Source organism: Botryllus schlosseri, chromosome 1, assembly GCF_051294905.1.
Source record: "Botryllus schlosseri isolate E-star chromosome 1, Bs_hap1, whole genome shotgun sequence".
NCBI classification, from domain to species: domain Eukaryota; kingdom Metazoa; phylum Chordata; class Ascidiacea; order Stolidobranchia; family Styelidae; genus Botryllus; species Botryllus schlosseri.
The window spans coordinates 468,070-487,895 of NC_137236.1; the positions used below are offsets into that span (position 1 = coordinate 468,070).

Consider the following 19,826-nt stretch of genomic DNA (forward strand, 5'->3'; position numbering starts at 1 on the left):
AATTTATTCTCAAAACACAGCCGAGCGTATCGGGCCCGTTGGACACCTTGCGCCACTTGGATATCGCTGAAAATTGGGGTGCTGCTAGGCTTAACTGTAAGCTATACGTATTTGAAAGCCATTCGTTGACACAGGTTATAGTTTGAAAATTTTCGAATATTTTTCGTGAATAAATTTTAATTTTAATGACTGTGCAGCCGAGCGTATCGGGCCTGTTGGACAGCTTGCGCCACTTGGATATCGCTAATAATTGGTGTGATGCTAGGCTTAACTGTAAGCTATACATATTTCAAACCCATTCCTTGACACAGGTTATTGCTTGAAAAATTTCGAATATTTTTGTGAATAAATTTGAATTTCGATGACTGTGCAGTCGGGCGTATCGCGCCTGTTGGACACCTTGCGCCACTTGGATATCGCTAAAAATTGGTGTGATGCTAGGCTTAACTGTAAGCTATACGTATTTGAAAGCCATTCGTTGACACAGGTTATAGTTTGAAAATTTTCGAATATTTTTCGTGAATAAATTTGAATTTCAATGATTGTTCAGTCGAGCTTATTGGGCCCGTTGGACACCTTGCGCCACTTGGATATCTCTGAAAATTGGGGTGCTGCTAGGCTTAACTATAGGCTATACGTACTTGAAAGCTATTCCTTGACACAGGTTATAGCTTGAAAAATTTCGAATATTTTTTGTGAATAAATTTGAATTTCAATGACTGTGCAGTCGGCGTATCGCGCCTGTTGGACACCTTGCGCCACTTGGATATCGCTGAAAATTAGTGTGATGCTAGGCTTAACTATAGGCTACACGTATTTGAAATCCATTTCTTGACACAGTGAATAGATTGAAAAATTTTGAATATTTTTCGTGAATAAATTTTAATATTCTTGACTGTATAGTTGAGCGTATCGTATAGTTTTGAGATTTATTCAAGGTGAGTTGCACACACTTCTTTATAGTTTAGCAACATGTAGGACTGTCCTATTACTTTCTAAAACAACTGTTTGATCGAAAAATAGACATTAAGATTTTGAGGTACGGCGTTTCATGTGTCGGAACACTATTTGTTTTGTCAAATCCAGATTTTGTTGGCTAGAAATGCATTTGGCGATATTTTGTTTGCAGCAGAGCGACAACTAGCAGCTGTGAAGATTTCGCGACGGCGATAGTGTTTCGCGAGATAGCTCTGTTCAGGTGCCAGTCGAGTTTATATTCTTTGTTAGTTGTTTCACAAATGACGTGATGCGATGAAATCGGTCGGTAATTTGTATGCTGATTGATTTGAAATTACTTTAATTCGTATTTCAACGCGGCCGGCCAACGTCGAAATATCATATGTGGCCGATTGCTGCCACGCACCATGGCCGGAAGAGTGGTCCTGGTGATACATCCGATACCTGCGTTGTTGTACATAGTAGTTCCGAATTTTTTTTTTGATGGCTAGAATTTGATGGCCAACTTCCTCCCGGAAGCCGAAGCTAGTATGTTGTTTTCAAGTTTCGAGTAGGCTAATCTTTACGTTTTTTGTATATTTTCTAGCTTCGTTTGAAGAAGCGGAAAAGAAAAGGGACCGGTCACTGCACCAGACAGATCCAGAGATTTCAGAATCGTGTGATGGACTGCCTGCTAAACGGATGTAAGTAAATCTTTTGTTAATTGAATCGGAAGGCAATGCTTGCAACCATAGGCGCCGACTTACAAGGTTACGAGGTGGCGCAGCCACCTCGTGACCATATTTCCGAGGTGGCGGCCACCTCGTACAAAATGCTCAAACGCCCAAGTGATTTGTGACCAGTAATTAGTAATAAGGCGAATCGATGCGTCCTCATTAGAGACGTCTTCGATTTCGATACGCACGTGTGCCAGGCACGTAGACACGGGGGTTTCCGGGGTCGAACTTTCCTATTTGAAAAGCGAAACCACGTCATGTTGAAATGATCATTCTAACTCTATAATTCGGTTGCAATTCAATAATTGTGTAATCAGTGTTCCGCGCGCCGGATTTGCGAGAAACGTGTTGTCAATTAGCGAGAAGAATCTGTGATGATCTTCCGCTGAGATGGTCGCGAAATGGGGTCATTCATTCTTGTGCGCGTGGCAATCGTCGATAGCCTGATTTATCGCGTCTCGATCAAGCCTGGTTCAGCAGGCATCAACAATAGCATCTGCCATAGGCCCAGTTTACGCTATATCATCGCTTAACTGCGCAATCGTATCTGCATAGTGCATTAGCGGCTTCGGCCTGGTGTGCACGATATCATCGCTGGCCTAGACAATAGCATCTGCAATAGACCTGGAGTGAAAGATATCATTGCTGGCCTATGGCCTAACTATCGCGCCTCGGGCCTAGCATGATTTGGCCCCTATCTCTCGCTGGTTTTGAGACAATGTGGTCAAGTTTACGCTGATTAGTGATTGCTTTATGTCATATTGAGTAAAAAGCGACATCGCGAAACTGAATAACATCAAATCGCTGCAAACAGACTTTAACGTGCGAAATTGATTCCCACTAATATACTTGAACGTAACGACCAGAAGATGTGTATCATGTCCGAGTTCTGAAAATACGACAAAGGTTTGAAATAGGTGCAATCAAGTTCGGACATTTGCGAAAACTGTAGCCGAGACTGCGTAATACGCGCGCGTACTTAATTGTTCACCAGAGATAGTGACGCGCTAATTGACAGCACTCCCGGAATCTTTGGCAAGCTTATCATACTCCTAAAATCGCCGGTACGAAGAGATTATATGATCGCCATTTACACATGTACTTGACCCTAATTGAATTGATGCTATATTGGTAAATTTGAAAAAAAATCCAAATCCCCCTAATTTTTCGACTGGCCACGCGCCTCGCGTGTGCTGAGAAGCACCATCCTAAATCTCCTCTGCCGACCAGGCGCCCAAATGTACGTTCTGCTTTTCTGAAATCTAAATTATGTGCACCCATATTCGTTTTTACAAAACCATTCATGAGCTAGCTAGCTTCATGATAGGTAATCGGAGCGCGGAATTTGAGGGTGTGTTGGTGTACGCCTGCAAATTGGAATTCATTTCTGCGCCGATTCGTTTCTCTAACAAGGCTTTGCCAGTGATTAATCGGAAAATGCAGCAATACAGCTTAAACACCGATATAATGAGAAAACAATTGTCGCGACGAAAGCTACTCAATATGGTGTCACACTCAAAACTGATTCGTGGTGATACTGATTAGATTACACGCTTTCTCATTTGCCATCATCCATATTTCTTGTTATCTACTTGATACATTCGTAGTTACGAAATTGTCGCACAAATTCATTTTTCGCTCATCTATTTTGTGAATGTTGCCGGTGCCGACAACTATTTTACTTGAAGGATATTATAGTTATTGCTAGACAGTATTTTCAAAATTTGATTCGTAAATTAGTATGAAGTAAAGTATTTTAGGACAGATATATTGGCACCATGGGAAAAATATGAATTTGGAATCGGTCGAAATTGGTGATCTAATTATAGTTCATTTTTTCTACAGTCTTGCTGTATTTTAGGTTTCTCAGTCAAAATGCCTACCAGCATAGACGGACAAAGCAATCATTCGCTCCACTCTCTCGAAGACGATGAAATGGACGCTGGGGAGGACGTGCCCGACTGCTTGGATGGCGAACCAGATAAATCTCTCGATGACAGTGAAATTGACATTGGTGAGGATATAGCAACCTCCGTCAAATCCACTCCAAATCACAGTCGCGGTGTGTATGATTTTTATTTCCGCAGTATATAAAAAATTGAAACTATCATTTTTATCTTACAGGCATATCAGCTCAATTGCAAGCCAGCATGGATGTTGCATTGCGAGCCATGGATGCTTGATTACAAGCTACATTGAAAACTATGGGTCATAAAGTCCTTAACGTTCAACAAGACATCAAGCAAATGTCAAAGAGTGTTTACAAAACAGAAAGAAACATGGACTTGATTCTGCCACACTTCAAAGTGTCTCTGCCTACAGAACTCCCTGCCGCGTTTCCAATTAAAGATGGCGAGGAACTCAAACAGATGGATCAGCTTGTAAAAAGTGATTCTGGAGTATTTGAACAAATTGTAAAAAATACCCCTGCCAATTAAGGTGCAGGCGCGTACTAATCTGCACTTTCTTATAGGTGAATGCTCTTATCGGTGTTGGTGGAAATATTGCTGACGAATTCATAAGGCGGACAATGCCAAGACTAATGAAAAATGAATTTGCAAATTGCTGCAGTGTCTTCGGAAGAAAGGATGACGAAATCTGTCTGAAAGATACAGTAATTTTTAATAGTGTTTTTGGTATGTTGCTCGATAGAATTTGAAGTATTTTATTCAGTTATGGACTGATTTATCTTGAACAGCTGCAGTCAAGATGAACTTGGCCACAAAAGAATGCACCGAAAAGGACGTTGAAAGCTCCATTCGAAAATGGCTTCAGAACTCCAGAGATCGTGCCGGCGGTTCAAGGTACGGACAAAAGAGGAGTCAAGAGTGCCACAATCTGAAGCATTGGGGTTACCTTCAACCAGAAAAGCGCGGCGTATTCATAATATCAATCGTTTCATTTAACTGTGAGCACGCAAAGAGTGTTCCGATTGTATGATAATCCAAGCTACCTCGGCTGTGTGGCTATTGCACTCTGGGCGTTTCTGTGCCAGGATATACCAAGACATTGAAATATTGCCGGAGGTGCTCAAGTAGGAGTTATGCATTACCAAATTTGAAGTGGAAGGAGCAATTTCCAAGACATGTAAAAACTATTTCAGGTGGAAGTACGAAATGAATTGAGTAGTATCAGAGAGTAGACTTTTTTCAATGGATTCCATAATCCAGCAGTTAATCGGGGAGGCTAATTTCGAAATATGTATCTCTGTAGGCTAATTCAAAATGACTAATTTATGCGTCCACTATAGATAAAGAGGCTTTTTCGTGCTGTTGTTTAAACAAACTTATCCTGAAACTACCAGCCACCTTTCAAAATCCTAATTGTAAAGAATAAGTTGTCAGTTTTTCGTAAACTGTTCAGTGTTCAAGTAGAAGTTGGAGTAGTCTACACATAGTTGCTTGAGTAAGTGGTGCAAGTAGGCAAAACCTATTGAAGAATTCTGAAAGAGTAGGTGAGTGCAGTCGTGTAATTTCCTTGCCGAGTCATATCTTGATGGAAACCTCCCAAATGTACGAATGTTACATTGAATATATTGGATGGTTTTCTGTAGCCGATGTTGATGCTTATTTATTTGCACAGAGAAATTCTGCGTATCTGTTGTGAAACTAATAACATACGTCTATCGTTATGTTGAATCGGGGAATTTGAAGTTGGCTCGTCTTGTTAGTTTTAATATCTGCCTTGCATAGAACGACATTATCCTTCCATTAGAATGGTCCACGTGTTAAGTTGAAAAATTTGGGAATGTGTGTGTTGCATTCAAAATTATTCGCACCTAGAAATTCCCTAGGCCTAGAACACAAATTGATAATGAACATCTTTGCACTGTTGAGGGTAAAGAGGAATTGCCCAATACCCATTGCAAACTCTTCACATTCCAAAACTGATCTCGTACCTGCTGCCTCTTCAGATTTTAATTAATGTCATGCCTTGACGTAATCAAGTTTGACCTGCATATTGAGTGACTACGGTAACCGATTTCAATTGATCACTGCTTCATATAATAATGATTTCTGTTCATATCCTTGCCATGTTTTTTATCATTCTATTCCTTGCTGTATGTGATGCCTTTTGCACATGGTTTTCCAATTTCTTTATCATGCATTACCTTGCTTCATGTGACACTGCCTTTGTACATATTATTGCCATGTCTTTTAGAATTCTTTTGCTAGATTGCGGTAATTGCTTCTTTTTCAAGTCTTGCCAATTTTTATAATTTTTTCATCGCTGCCTCAAATTACTGCCTCGAATTACTTGTGTGGATCACTCAAATTTTTCAACCAAACGTGCAACACCACAAGGACAAGGGTTTAATGTTCTGCCGTGACCCATACATCTTTGTGTATTTGTTACTACTCACTATCGCCAACTGTACAGTTTCTCTGCATGTATAAATTTTGCAATATACTGATTTGCCCGATGACTGTGTGAATAGATGTTGTTGTATTAGGTTTCGGGGTATGATATTGGTGGATGAGATAGTACAGAAGTGGGAGACAGGGCTAGTGGTGGATTGCGGCGGCGGGCTGTGGCACCTATCCGGCATCGTGGGGCACCCACGTGGTACCCCACCTAATACCGACAGATATAGCCGCCACAATTTTGTGGTTACCAGGTGGTTTCCCTCGCGGTCACCTGCTATCGACCCACGTTGGTCCCTTGTTGTCCCCAAGTGGCCGTGTTACCTGGGTTGGCGGGCCGGATTTTTTCTTAGTACTATATTTTACGCTCACTTCGGTATATTATCTTACATTGCTGCAATCTCAATCATACCAATCCGAAAACACATGTATTTACACTTCAACGACACAGAATAATTGTGACAATTGATGCAGCTTGCTTTGTGAAAGGTTTTCAACGTCTGGTACCAAGTCAGATGAAACAAGAATCAGACCCTATTCAAAATGGACGTCCGAAATACGTGATTTTAGCTTGCTCTTCGTGAATTTCATTGTTCAAAACTATTGTTTACACGCGTACGTGCTTCCAAAAATCGATGCAATTTCTTTTGCATTGCTGGTCAAGCTGGGATAGAGACCAATTTCAAGAACGTACTCTTTGTCAAAGTCATGCAGCGATATGCTCTTTGTATGTAATTTGTCATTAAATGCACTGCATCGCATTTCAGAAAGGCTCATTTGAAATTTTCAGGCAATGGTATTGGCGTCCACATTAAACAGAGTACTGAATAGTCAGAACCCAGCAAACACATAATTGCCTAGGGCTATCCAAGCAGTGTCCGAGTGTCCCAGTGTCCGGTTGGACAGACGTGGGCTAATACTTGGCTATCCAAGTTGGAAAATGTCCAGTTCGGATATCCTAGGACATACATACAGAAAATCATTTCGGATAGTCCACTAAAAGTCCCAATTCAATTTCCAATGGATATCATAATCTGACAGTGTGCGGATATTTCCATGTTGTATCAGCTAAAAAGTCAACCACTCAAGTTCTTGCTGATAAGGGCACATATTTCATCCTTTCAAAATGTTTCAAGAGTACAGTTCGAAAGAAAATCGCACGTTTACACACTGATATTCGGGATAGTCCACTGAAAGCGCGAATCAGAATTCCAATGGATATCATATTCGGACAGTGTGAGGAAAGCTCCATTTTGTTTCAGCTATAAAGTCAACCTCTCAATAACTCCCGACGCTGATATGCACAAATTGCACACATTTCAGTATTTCAAAATATTTCAATAGAATTTGAAGGAAAATCGTCACTGGACGTGATTCTTCATAGCGACGTCACGTAACCGGATTATGCATGCTGGCATTGAACGGTCAATATTCACTGTCGGGCCTACATTTCAAGCTTTTAAACATTGCCATTTCTGTGCCCTTTTAGCTGTCATGTTACTGTTTGTTACTGCGGTGAACATTCGCAATTCCGAAAGATGTTACGAACTTTTCGCGTGCGTCATGCCGTGAGATGTTTAGCGTTTTTCACTTCAATGCGTTCAATGGGTCGGCAGAAATGGCGACTGCGCACAGTGAATCTGACTTGATCGCCATATAATTTACAGGGATTATATGCTGGTATATTGAATATTGGTATACTCTATTATCGACTTCGATAATGGTACATTCTCCTTCGTACTTTTATTTCGAGCATGTAATAAACTTTACAATTTGACAATTACAATTTTTGTACCTCATAATGTTTTACCGATGTTATATAGCTAAGTGATGTTACCCCACTGAATACCACTCAACGATTGACGAGCTTTCCTCGTGCGTCGCGCCATGCGTGAAGTGAATGAGATCATTAGCCTTTTTCATCCATATGCGCAGTGGCGCATTGCGCAGTGAGCTCAGTTCACGTGATTCAAATTTTCGTCTGGGAAGGTTGAACCGTGATTCTTTGAAGTGAATTGTTGTCAGCGGCGAGAAGCATTTTCGACATTTGCTGTGTGCCACTTAGCTCGGTGATTATATAATCATAACCACTGGTTGTAGCAGTGTAGTCAGTCAATGATAATGATACGGTTATAGTCAGAAGTGGCGTATGTGCACAACGAAAATGCGCTTGGTTATTGAATCCCTATATAGTATTAAAGAGCTATTATGACGGATGTTCGGTATAGGTAGGTAGGTAGGTTTAGAGTTGATATACTGTTATAGTACGTCCTTTTATTGTAACCAAACCTGATTTCTTGATCAACATAAGGTAAGAGTTACTGTTTTGTGATTAATAACTGGAAATGGATTGGAAGCCGAAGGTAACACTTGACTGACCGCAAGCTATCAGAATTTTTGAATGAGACCCGTAACCCAAATTGAGTGATAGACATCCCTACTCAAGAGTCGTGATTGCTGGTATTTCAATCATGATATTAATGCTTGGCTTCCAAATTGTAGTATTGAAGTACCGATATTCAATTCTACCCAGCGCTATGGTTTGAGTATTGCAATACTAACTTGGATAGCTCGGCATCGGATGCGGGGAAAAGACGACGCATACGAAGATCTACCAAATATGATTCCGATTCAAGGTCTGATTCGGGTGGTCACGAGAAGATTCAAAGAAAATGCACATGTTCCACTGATACCAGTGATCCAATATGGAATCGGTGTCTCGTGCACACCAAAGATTCTACTAACTGTTCTCACGGTGTGATACTGCACACCAAATATATTACGCTAAACGTACCGGGATTCCAACCCGGCCAGTGATACTGATCTTGCTGCAGCTCGGGCGAAACAGTTCGAAAAGAAATCTCAGCATCTTGAAGAAATGTGAAGGAAGAAATCTGCCAGTAACGTCGTGATTTTACGGACAGTGCATCACCAATTTACCAAATGCAGGTTAGAGCTTATTTCCTCCATGTGGTATCAAAACAGCATCTGCAGTTATCACCGTTTGATTTGTAAAAAAATTATTTAACTCTTATAGTCTAGAAAGCTGAGCTGGGTATACCGTATGTAAGTTATGAATTATTTGAAATTTTCTATGCTCAGCTCATGCAATGATGACTGTAGAAACTTCCAATTTGATAACTCAGCGTTAATGTTAAAGCTGGCGACCAGAATGAACAATTTAATTAGACGGGTCTCAATCGAAAGCTACTTTCGCACTGACTCTGAAAAGAGAAATTAAAATCTGGTCCGGGCACTGGAACGCCCCGGAAATCGCCCTCGAAAGGCCAAAGTCGGTATTTTTTCTATCAAATGTAACGTCGGTAGACTATGACCATAGTGTCCTATATGGTGTCGACACAAGCAAATCGCACGGTTCAATGAAATTGTATCACGTCACAGTTTGCATTTGGCTACAGGCAATTTGACGGTGATTTTTGACCGGCTTGCAGAGCATTAAATTTGATGAATCGGGTATCAATCGAAAGCTGACTCTGCATTGATTACGAAAATATAAATTTTATTCCGCTCGCGGCCCTGGAACCCCCACAATCAGCCCCCAATTATTCATTGTCGAGTAGATTGGCAGTGTGACGCAACAATGCTGTCTGGCGAAACGAGTGACTAGCTCAAGAGCAAGGATGCGGCCGAGCGGCGGGAGTGGGATCAGCTGACGTCGCGGCAATAGCGATGTGCAAACGCGCCACAGAGAAACGCTGCGCTGTTGATACTTTTTCTATGCGTTTCGGTACAAGCGAGCACACACCAGCCTTTCCTTGGCTTGTAAGGGTAGAACTGGGTCCACAGAATGTATAAGGGCCCGACCAATTTTCGCGCAATATCCTTCAGCTGATAAAGATATGTAGGCTACGTCTAAGTAGTCTACATTGGATATGTCAGATTATTATGATATCGATTGTCTTAGCCCGCTTGTTGCGTAGGGCTCCAGAGACACGTCGCGCTGTTGATGGCGGGTGTCGATACTTTCTATAGTCGCTTTTATGGTTAAGTGTGAGCAAGGAGCATTGAGCATGAGCATACATTACAAGCTTTTATTTGATCCGTATGGGTAGGATTTGGTCCGCGAATGCATCAGGTAAAATGTTGATTGTTGAATAAAGTTTAACAGCAGGAGTGTCGAATTAAACTGGTATCGCTGTCCGGATTCAATCCGTTAGCAGAAAGCTTGCGGGCCATACCTGCCAAATGATTCCAAAATGTTACCACCAAATTCATACCTTTGTTTTTCACTGGAATATATCTGATATCACTATAAACGTTGACGTTGGAATTTGGTTTAGCATTTTTCAATCACCAAATAGTTTTTTTGACTGCCGGGGACCTTTTGCGTCAAAAGTAATACAGTGGTATCACAGATATTTGAATTATATTCATTCTGTAGCCTGTATATATATTCCTAATGTAACTTACGTAAAACGGATTTGCAGTATTGTTTTCGCTTTTGTGAATAACTGAATGTCCATTGTCCATTCGGCCCAACAGAGTTTGCACTTTTTCGCCTTCTCGGAATTTGGCAAGGTCACCGACGTGGTGCTTATGGGGACTAGAGTGAAAACTCAACACTGTAGTTGTATTACTACAATATGATATATTTACATTATCTAAATTTGCGGTCTTGAGTGAATCTTATTACTTGAAAGTATATTTTTCTTACTAGAAATATCTCTAACAGCTGAAGGATTGCGCGAAAATTGGTAGGGACCAAATACATTCTGTGGATCCAGTTCTACAATTACAAGTCAAGGAAAGGCTGGTGTGTGCTCGCTTTTAGCGAAGCGCATAGAAAAAGTATCAACAGCGACACGCATCTCTGGAGCCCTACGCAACAAGCGGGCTAGGCAATCGATATCATAATAATCTGACATATCCAATGTAGACTACTTAGACGTAGCCTACATATCTCTATCAGCTGAAGGATATTGCGCGAAAATTGGTAGGGCCCTAATGCATTCCGTGGACCCAGTTCTACCCTTACAAGTCAAGGAAAGGCTGGTGTGTGCTCGCTTGTACCGAGACGCATAGAAAAAGTATCAACAGCGCAGCGCTTCTCTGTGGCGCGGTTGCACATTGCTATTGCCGCGACGTCAGCTGATCCCACTCTCGCCGCTCGGCCGCATCCTTGCTCTTGAGCTAGTCACTCGTTTCGCCAGACATCATTGTTGCGTCACACTGCCAATCTTCTCGACAATGAATAATTTGGGGCAGATTGTGGGGGTTCCAGGGCCATGAGTGGAATAAAATTTATATTTTCGCAAGCAGTATAGCGTCAGCTTTCGATTGATACCCGAATCATAAAATTTAATGCTCGGCAAGTCGGTCAAAAATCACCGTCAAATTGCCTGTAGCCAAATGGAAACTGTGACGTGATACAATTTCATTGAACCGTGCGATTTGCTTGTGTCGACACCATATAGGACACTATGCTATGACCGTTCAATGTCTCGTACTGATTGTGACATCATTGGGCGGGCGCCTTGGCGAAGTCGCTTGCCGTGTTCCCCGTGATTCTCAGAGTATAGCGCGTCGTATCAATGGCTGTAGCGCAAATAAGTCGTAATGTGAATAGTTTGTGTATTTTATGCGTCGTCGCGTATTCAAAATTTTGGATAAGTATAAATTATAGCACAAAAGCTTAAACATATATCGTAGAATTTACTATCAACGCGTATTTCTTGGTACGCAACAGGCCGATCTACAAAACAGTTTGTTCCATTCGGCACAGCGGTTCTTGAATTTCATTGTAATATATATTCAGCACGACTTCGCCAAGGCGTTCAATGATGTCACAATCAGTTCTACACATTTGATTTGTCATTGTCTACTGCCGCTACCTTTGTTAGAAACAATGCAGATTTTAAAAGCAATTTTTTTTTGGTTTTAGTGCCCGTACCAGATTTTAATTTATATTTTCTGAATCAGTGCAAAAGCAGCTTTATATTGAGACCTGTTTTATAAAATTTTGCGCTCTGTTCGCCAGCTATAAGATTACCATTATTTGACTGCGTTTAATCAACCCATGTCCGTTATTGCGTGTTTGAGTTGCCACTGACTGTTATTTATCTGTTCAGATACGTTGTCTCAGCAAGTAGCCCTTCCTAGAGAGAGTCGTCTAGGTTCATTCTGCTGGGAATTTCCTACTGGAAATGGTGAGTATATGGTATATTTAATTGATTAGCCCTGAGTTTCCCAATAGAGTGGCAACTGATGAAGTTGAGCAGAACTGGGAAGAAAGCTCTGTGTGCACTGAGTTTATACTAGGGTTGGATTATCCGGATAACGGTTAACCGGTTAACCGGTTAACCGCAGGTATTTTCACTATCTGATATCCGGATATTTTTCTGTCGGTTAGCCGGATAAAAAAGGACCGTTGCTAATGCATTTTACACGTTTTAGTGAGCTTCAATAAGTAGTATTCAGTGTTGGCGCGGCCGATTAACGGGAAGCGTGTTGCCAATTAGCGAGATGCGTCTGTACACATTGCACAATGTAATGTGACGCGATCTCCTGCTGAGAAGATCGTTAAATTAGGCCATTGATTGCCGCGCGCCCGGCTATCGTCTCTGGCCTGATTTATCGCGTCTTCAACAAACCGATAGTCCCACTGGATTGAAGAATCACATCTGCAATAGGCCATGTGCAGTGTACACTAGGGTTGTTCAGAATTGATCGACTTTCAAAATGTCGTGGTTTTCAGTCCGATTCCCATGCCTTATACCATAAAAACATATTCTAGGTACTTTTTTTCGTAATTCATCCCTTGCATCCGTGTGCATATTGAGCTGGAAGAATATCGGCTAAAAAATAGGGGATTCCCCTAAAATTTGAGTGTCGCTATTCGGACTAGGTTAGTAAAACGTCATATATAAGCTGGTTTTATGTATCTATTGCGGTTGGAGTGCTACATAACCTCACTATAGAAAGTATTGTCAGTTCAGGACACCATTTTCATGTCCCACACTGCCATAGAACTCCTCAAAACTGCCTAAGACTGATAGTCATTTTGTTGGATCACCTATCCTACACTCCTCAACCCTACCCGAGATTGTTCATCAATTGCCGGGATCACCACGTGCAAGAATACAACTGTAAATGTATCATTCACTCACAGCCACATTACAAACATCACATTGTTCAAAGGAAACGAAACAAAAAGGCAAAGAAACAGATCAACTTGGCAAATACTACTTAAATCAGGTCCGGATGAAATGGTTGCTTTAGAGAAATCGGCATATCTGTTCCCGTTATCTTCCACGGCTTGTAAGAGGCTCGCTCGCTGTTCTTTGTCATCTGTTTTGAAAGCATCAAAGTCGGTATTCAATTTCACCGAACGCTCTGCTGCGCCGTTAACTATTTCAACGCTACTCACAAATTCTTGAGCAGTCACGAAATGCGAATCAGTATGCCATTCCTAAACTGGAAGACTAAACCAATCATGTTCGACATGTATAGCATTGAATAGAAACCATGATTCCGGTTCAATTAAAGCAACCATAGGCCTACTCATTGACTCAGAGACAGAGTCAGAGATTAGACTCAGAGGTATAGCCTACCTCTGCGAAATTGTTCAAGGATTGGCATTTGCAGCAATTTAGCAGCCATCGCTTCCTTCACTTTGTCAGGAATCTTTGGTTTAGCCAAGAACATTGTTGATACCACCGTTTCCTCGGTAAAATGCCAATGATGTTCTCGCATCTTTTTATATGCCACATCAGCAACTGTGAAATCGCACAATGAAAAGTCTGTCATGCCATGAAGGAATTTGAGATCAATATACTGTGCGTCACATGCATTACCAGTTTTCAACCAAGCTGGGACATAAAACAGGGCAACTTTCTAATGAACTCTTCAGAATAGCCCATTTGCTCTCTCCACATGAACATTTTTGACAGTACAGCACTTGACTCATCCATCCAGTGCTATTAGTAGCACCAGGCTTGTGAAAACGATTATCAATAAATTGGGCAGCTACAATCGCCAAGGTGCCTGTTGCACATTCTCTGTAGTCATTTATTATCAAGACTTCTTTCTGTTTTCCATTATATGGCTTCATCAGTGGAATTATTTCTTGCTTAGCTTCATCAGCTTTGATCGCCAACCAGCTGCATTCATCAAACTGAAGTGTTTTAGAGCTTCTTAATTGATTAATATCTTTCCACTTCTTGGAAGGAATTAAAATCTGTATTTTCAGGGCCTGTGGTCGCAGATCCAAACACACTTCACTTCCAGACCTCCCCGGATGACTAGTTCATAAATATGATGGCGACAAGCAGAAGAATAAAGTAGAAAACTTTCCTGTTTATCAATTCTTCAAGTAACAGAACCGCACCTTTATTTTTTCCATTGTTTGAGGGTGTTGTGTCAAACACAAGAGCTCTGACATTATTTGTTAAATTATAAAGTTCCAGCAGTTCAAATGACAGATCAGCCTGTGCTTTTCCTGTAGCACTCTCCAGAGTTCGATTGCCAAGAAGTTTGCCTTTCTCAAATGCGTTGGAATACGCAGACTATGCCAGCACTGCCAAGGCCTCAAATTTCCCTCCGAAACGACTTCTAGTGAGCTTTGCATCCCACTGCAATGCAATGTGCCAAGTTGATCTGTTTCTTTGCCTATTTGTTTCGTTTCCTTTGAACAATGTGATGTTTATAATGTGGCTGTGAGTGAATGATACATTTACAGTTGTATTCTTGCACGTGGTGATCCCGGCAATTGATGAACAATCTCGGGTAGGGTTGAGGAGTGTAGGATAGGTGATCCAACAAAATGACTATCAGTCTTAGGCAGTTTTGAGGAGTTCTATGGCAGTGTGGGACATGAAAATGGTGTCCTGAACTGACAATACTTTCTATAGTGAGGTTATGTAGCACTCCAACCGCAATAGCTACATAAAACCAGCTTATATATGACGTTTTACTAACCTAGTCCGAATAGCGACACTCAAATTTTAGGGGAATCCCCTATTTTTAGCCGATATTCTTCCAGCTCAATGTGCACACGGATGCAAGGGATGAATTACGAAAAAAAGTACCTAGAATGTGTTTTTATGGTATAAGGCATGGGAATCGGACTGAAAACCACGACATTTTGAAAGTCGATCAATTTTGAACAACCCTAGTGTACACACTATTCCATCGCTGGCCTGCACAATCGCATCTTCATTGGCTTGGTGCTCACGATATTATCGTTGACCTACACAATCGCATCTGCAATAGGCCTACGAACGATATAATCGCTGGCCTAACCATCTCGGACCCAGCATGCATTGGCTCCTATCTCTCGATGGCTTGTTGACGATATGCCGTTAAGTGTATTCTAATTAGTGATTCTGAGAGTGACACCGCGAAACTGAATGACATCGAATGTTCGCAAAAATGTGCGTGCGTGCAAGCGTAATTGATTTTCGCTGATGATTAATTCGAAAAAAAAATCGAAACCCCCTGATTTTATTTCAATCCCCCTACATTTTCGGCTGGCTGCGTGCCTGATCACGTGAATTAGAGCGAGGTATCATGTCGGCATCAATTCCAGTATCAGCTAGTCGTCCTTCTAGTACTCCAAACCTAAACATAAGGATGATCAAAAGGATGTAAAGCCGTTGAAGTTTCCGGCGTACGACCTGCCAACCTTTTGACTCTCTACGAAGCGCTGCTTTCTATTCAGCCCACTTCCGTGGAAGCTGAAAAAGCATTCAATGAACGTGGACTCTTTGTTACAAAATTCCGGTCCCGGCTACAGGATCCCACAATTGATGCATCTGTGCTTTATAAAGAGGGCATTGCAGAAGCAGTGAACATTAAATTTGTGTGGTTTTTCTCGTATTCGCTCATACTGCGCGCGTAGGTAGGTACTCTACAATAACACTGTGTAATGATTTTGCGATCCGTTTTACATGCAGACCTAATGAAATCGATTGTCTCACTTAGCAGTTATTATCCGGTTAACCGGTTAGATAAATTCCAAAATATCCGGATATATCCGTTATCCGGATAGTGAAAATTATTGATATCCGAACTAACCCTAGTTTATACAATATATTATATATCGTAGGTTGAACTAGTTGTCGTCTCTATGTATTGTTTACTATAATCTTCCTGTTTAGGTGCTTGTTGCAATATTCTACGACTGTTCCGGAAAAGGAATACGAGATTGAAGTCAGATCGGTGTTGCGCCATGCACCATCCAAAAACAGAAATCAGCAATACGAGGTAGATGCAATATATTGATTGTCTAAATATATTGCGCAGAGGGGATAATGGTGATATTGCATAACCATACTCATAGGCGTCGACTTCTTTTTTACATAGGGTGACCAGATGAAACAAGGGAGGGGTTTGAAATTTCTCCAAATTTACCAAGTTAGCATCATTTATTACGGTTAAGTACATGCATCTTCTTATGTTTCAGTATTAGCGCGAATCAATTACATTCGTTCGCGTCTGTTCGTGGCCAATTGCGCAGATTCAGGTTTATTCAATTTGACGCTGGCAGTCTTAAGCCAGTATAACATAACAATCAAATAAGTAGAGATAGCAGGCAAATCATATGATGTCTGTAGCAGACGCTATAGTTTAGGCCAGCAATGTTATCACACACGCGATTATAGCGTGCATGCGGACGCGCTAAATGGTTTGAAATTCGATCCGCGATATGGTTGAGCTCGAGTCCGTCCAGCAATGAAGTTTATTGTATTGGAAAATAGAAGGTTCCCGTTCGAACTAATCGAATAAATTCAGAATTTACGCCACAGAAAACCTCGTGTTGCATCACTATTTGACAACGTAATTTAACGCCGTGCACTGCACAATGCGCAGTATTACCAACGAATCAAACACCGACACGGCGACACGTGACATCGAGGAAATGCGAGTGTATAAACCAGACAAGAATTAGTAGCCCACAGATGATAGCAGACGAAAAAGCACGCATCCGAGGCCTACGATACGAATATTGTAGGCCTCGCCTGGCGCATCTAATCAGTAATTCACCAACTTGAATACAGCACAATGGGTCGGAACCTAGTCTGACAACACGACAAATGCATGTCGAAATCCCGGGTTACAATTTATTGGGGCGTTTCAAGCATTAGTTTGTCGCCGCCTACGAAGCTGCCCGGGTTACAATTTATTGGGGCGTTTCAAGCATTAGTTTGTCGCCGCCTACGAAGCTGCGTATTCAATTATTTGCGTGTGTATCGGTTAATGGTAAATAGTTGGCATTTACGCGATATCACGGACTTGCTCATTGACATCGCGGACGGCGGGCGTTTCAGCATATTGAATGGGGTGCCACCCCGTAACTCGGCGCCTATGACCATGACCATACTCATATATTTACCCTTGTTTTACCTATGTGTCATTTTTTTTTCATTTTCGTGGTCGTTAATATTAGTGTGAAAAGTAGTTTATTTGCAAAGTATATCACCATCATTTGAACATGTCTATTAGCTATTTCAATGAAGTCTACTAATTTCCAGCTAATCCGTGTCGTATCTTTTTTTCGTCAACTGGCGATGTCTTCATCCAAATTCTACCATAGGCCCCTGTAAAGATGGAAATGAGTGGGAAAAAGCATCCCTACATCTTAGGCATTTTGATCATGTCGGAGTGGTGAAATTTTCCACCGTAAATACTATTATTTGAAAAATGATGGAAATTTCTAATTGGATGACCTCAGCATCTGCGAATTGAAATGAGTCAAATTTTTTGTGCAAGGTATTTTAGGTAACCTAATGATTTGCCAGCTAAGCCAATCAAATTTGAAAAAGTTTTATTTGAACACCCCTAGTGTCCACTGTTCCATAATAATCATAAATTTTAATATTCATGATTTGTGCGTTTATGCATAGTATGCTGTACTTTGTCAGTGTTTGAATGAATTTTGCAAGGCGTTCGGAATTGGTAGCATTTTGAAGGATCGTTTCATGTTCGCTTGTAATGATTTTCTTGCTAATTATTTTAGGACAAGAATGCAGAACGAGTCCGTATCCTGTCTCAGTCTTACGCAGGAGACAAGGAAGAGGATGCAGTATAAAGTCATTTCCCTCATACCAACTTTTGACCTCGTTGCAAGTTGAACCTGTATGAAGATTGAAGATATTTCCAGCTAGAGAGATTGTTGCTTGCAAGTGTGCATTGCTTGCTGTGGAATTTTTTACAAGTTACAGTTGAATCTGCTGATTATGATTTTCATCCGCTCTAGAAACGGTATATACGATCAAAAAGGGGTGAAAGTGAGTCATCCTTGCTGCTCAAGTAAAGGTGGATCTGAAATTGTGACTACTTGATTACTTTCCAAAAGTAGAACGAGTCACACACTTGCAGGTTACAGCAGTTGGTAGAGGCCGCTTTCAAAATTGCAGGATGTATGCGAATAATATATAATGGCACTCCAATTATAGTGCGATTTCTAAATTGCATTCACTATTTACTACATTCTAGGGGCTATCTATCTGGTTATGTCTGAAAAACCTAAGTAGAAGTAGTAAAAAAACATGCAGTACAAGTAGGCGAAACCCGAGTAGAAGTGCTTTGTTTGTTATACTGCACCTTGCTCAATGTGTGACAGATCTGCACATAGAGGATGTCGTAACGAGCATTTGACCAGAATAAAACATCCTGTTTTTTTGTATCTCTATTCGTATTACCTCTTCACCTTCAAAACTTGCCATCTTAATTCTTAAATGTCAACGTCGGATATTTCCCTAGTGTGCAACGGTGCATGTCTTTTTACTGTCATTGAAGAACTTCAACCTGCCACTTTGAATTTTTTTTCCTATGGTATTCTCATATAGTGAACGTAATTTTGCAACTTGATTTGACAGTTGTTGCTTCGACTCGATGCTGTGCTTTTTTACTGCACTGCAATTTTGAATGTATCGCTATGTCTTGTTGGCATAATGATTTTCAAAACTTGCCAGCCTCTGTTTTTCTGATACATTTGTGTGTGTGCAACTGTGCATTAGTGCTCTTCAAAAATGCGGAGTTATTGCCGTCGAAAAATTTGGGTTTGAATAAAATAGTAATTACGGTGACCGATTCTTTGTTTATTTATTATAGTTGTGCTCACCGTAAATACTATTTTATTCAAATCCAAATTTTTCGACGGCAATAACTCCACTTCCACTGGTTGGAATTGAACCAAATTTGGTGAGCATCGTTTCTATAGACAGCCTAACACTTTCATGGGGTGAACAGAAAATTTTCAAATTTTTTATTATTTATTTTTAGATAATAAATAGGAACTTTCTTCTCCTGTAGCAAAGCGGTCACTGGCTGGAATTGAACCAAATTTTGTGTGTAGGCTTAAATTAGGTAACCTAACAATTTTATCAAGTAGCCAGTACGATTTGAGAAAAAAAGTTATTTTTGAATAGCCCTAATGTGCATGTGTAATGCAGTGCGTGTCTTGTTTATTCTCATAGGCAGAATTCTAGGTAGTTGCTTATACCTATCATAATTTTTCAACACTTGTCCGTGTGTCGTATTCTGTAATCCTTCCAGTGTGCACTGTGCATGCTTCTTTACCTTGATTGATTGACAATTATTGTTGCTTTGACTCAATGCTGTGCTGTACTTTGCTGCAGTTTTTATTATTGCCTATAATGATTTTCAAAACTTGCCAACCTCTGGTAGTTCTGATAAGTTGAGTATGTGTGGTATTCTGTAATCCCCCCAGTGTACATACTTCGTAGTCATCATATTTTTAGCCTGATTGATTAATTGATCGACTGCTTGTGATATTTTTGAGTCCACCTGTTGCGTTATTGTATGT

General features: G+C 40.8%; 3 long non-coding RNA genes across 3 annotated transcripts; 2 read left to right on the forward strand and 1 right to left on the reverse strand.

Moving 5' to 3' along the window:
• Positions 1-1,478: 1,478 nt before the first annotated feature.
• Positions 1,479-6,096, forward strand: LOC145439589 (uncharacterized). The gene is made up of 6 exons (XR_013915293.1): positions 1,479-1,485; positions 1,544-1,640; positions 3,535-3,735; positions 3,798-4,087; positions 4,147-4,309; positions 4,372-6,096. It is a non-coding gene; the product is annotated as an uncharacterized LOC145439589 (long non-coding RNA).
• A 1,944-nt stretch (positions 6,097-8,040) lies between these two features.
• On the forward strand, positions 8,041-19,681 carry LOC145450682 (uncharacterized). Its single transcript, XR_013918573.1, has 4 exons — positions 8,041-8,986; positions 12,127-12,204; positions 16,156-16,261; positions 18,015-19,681. It is a non-coding gene; the product is annotated as an uncharacterized LOC145450682 (long non-coding RNA).
• Positions 15,246-16,080, reverse strand: LOC145452415 (uncharacterized). Its single transcript, XR_013919364.1, has 2 exons — positions 15,681-16,080; positions 15,246-15,616 (listed from the first exon to the last, which is right to left on the reverse strand). It is a non-coding gene; the product is annotated as an uncharacterized LOC145452415 (long non-coding RNA).
• Positions 19,682-19,826: the final 145 nt, after the last annotated feature.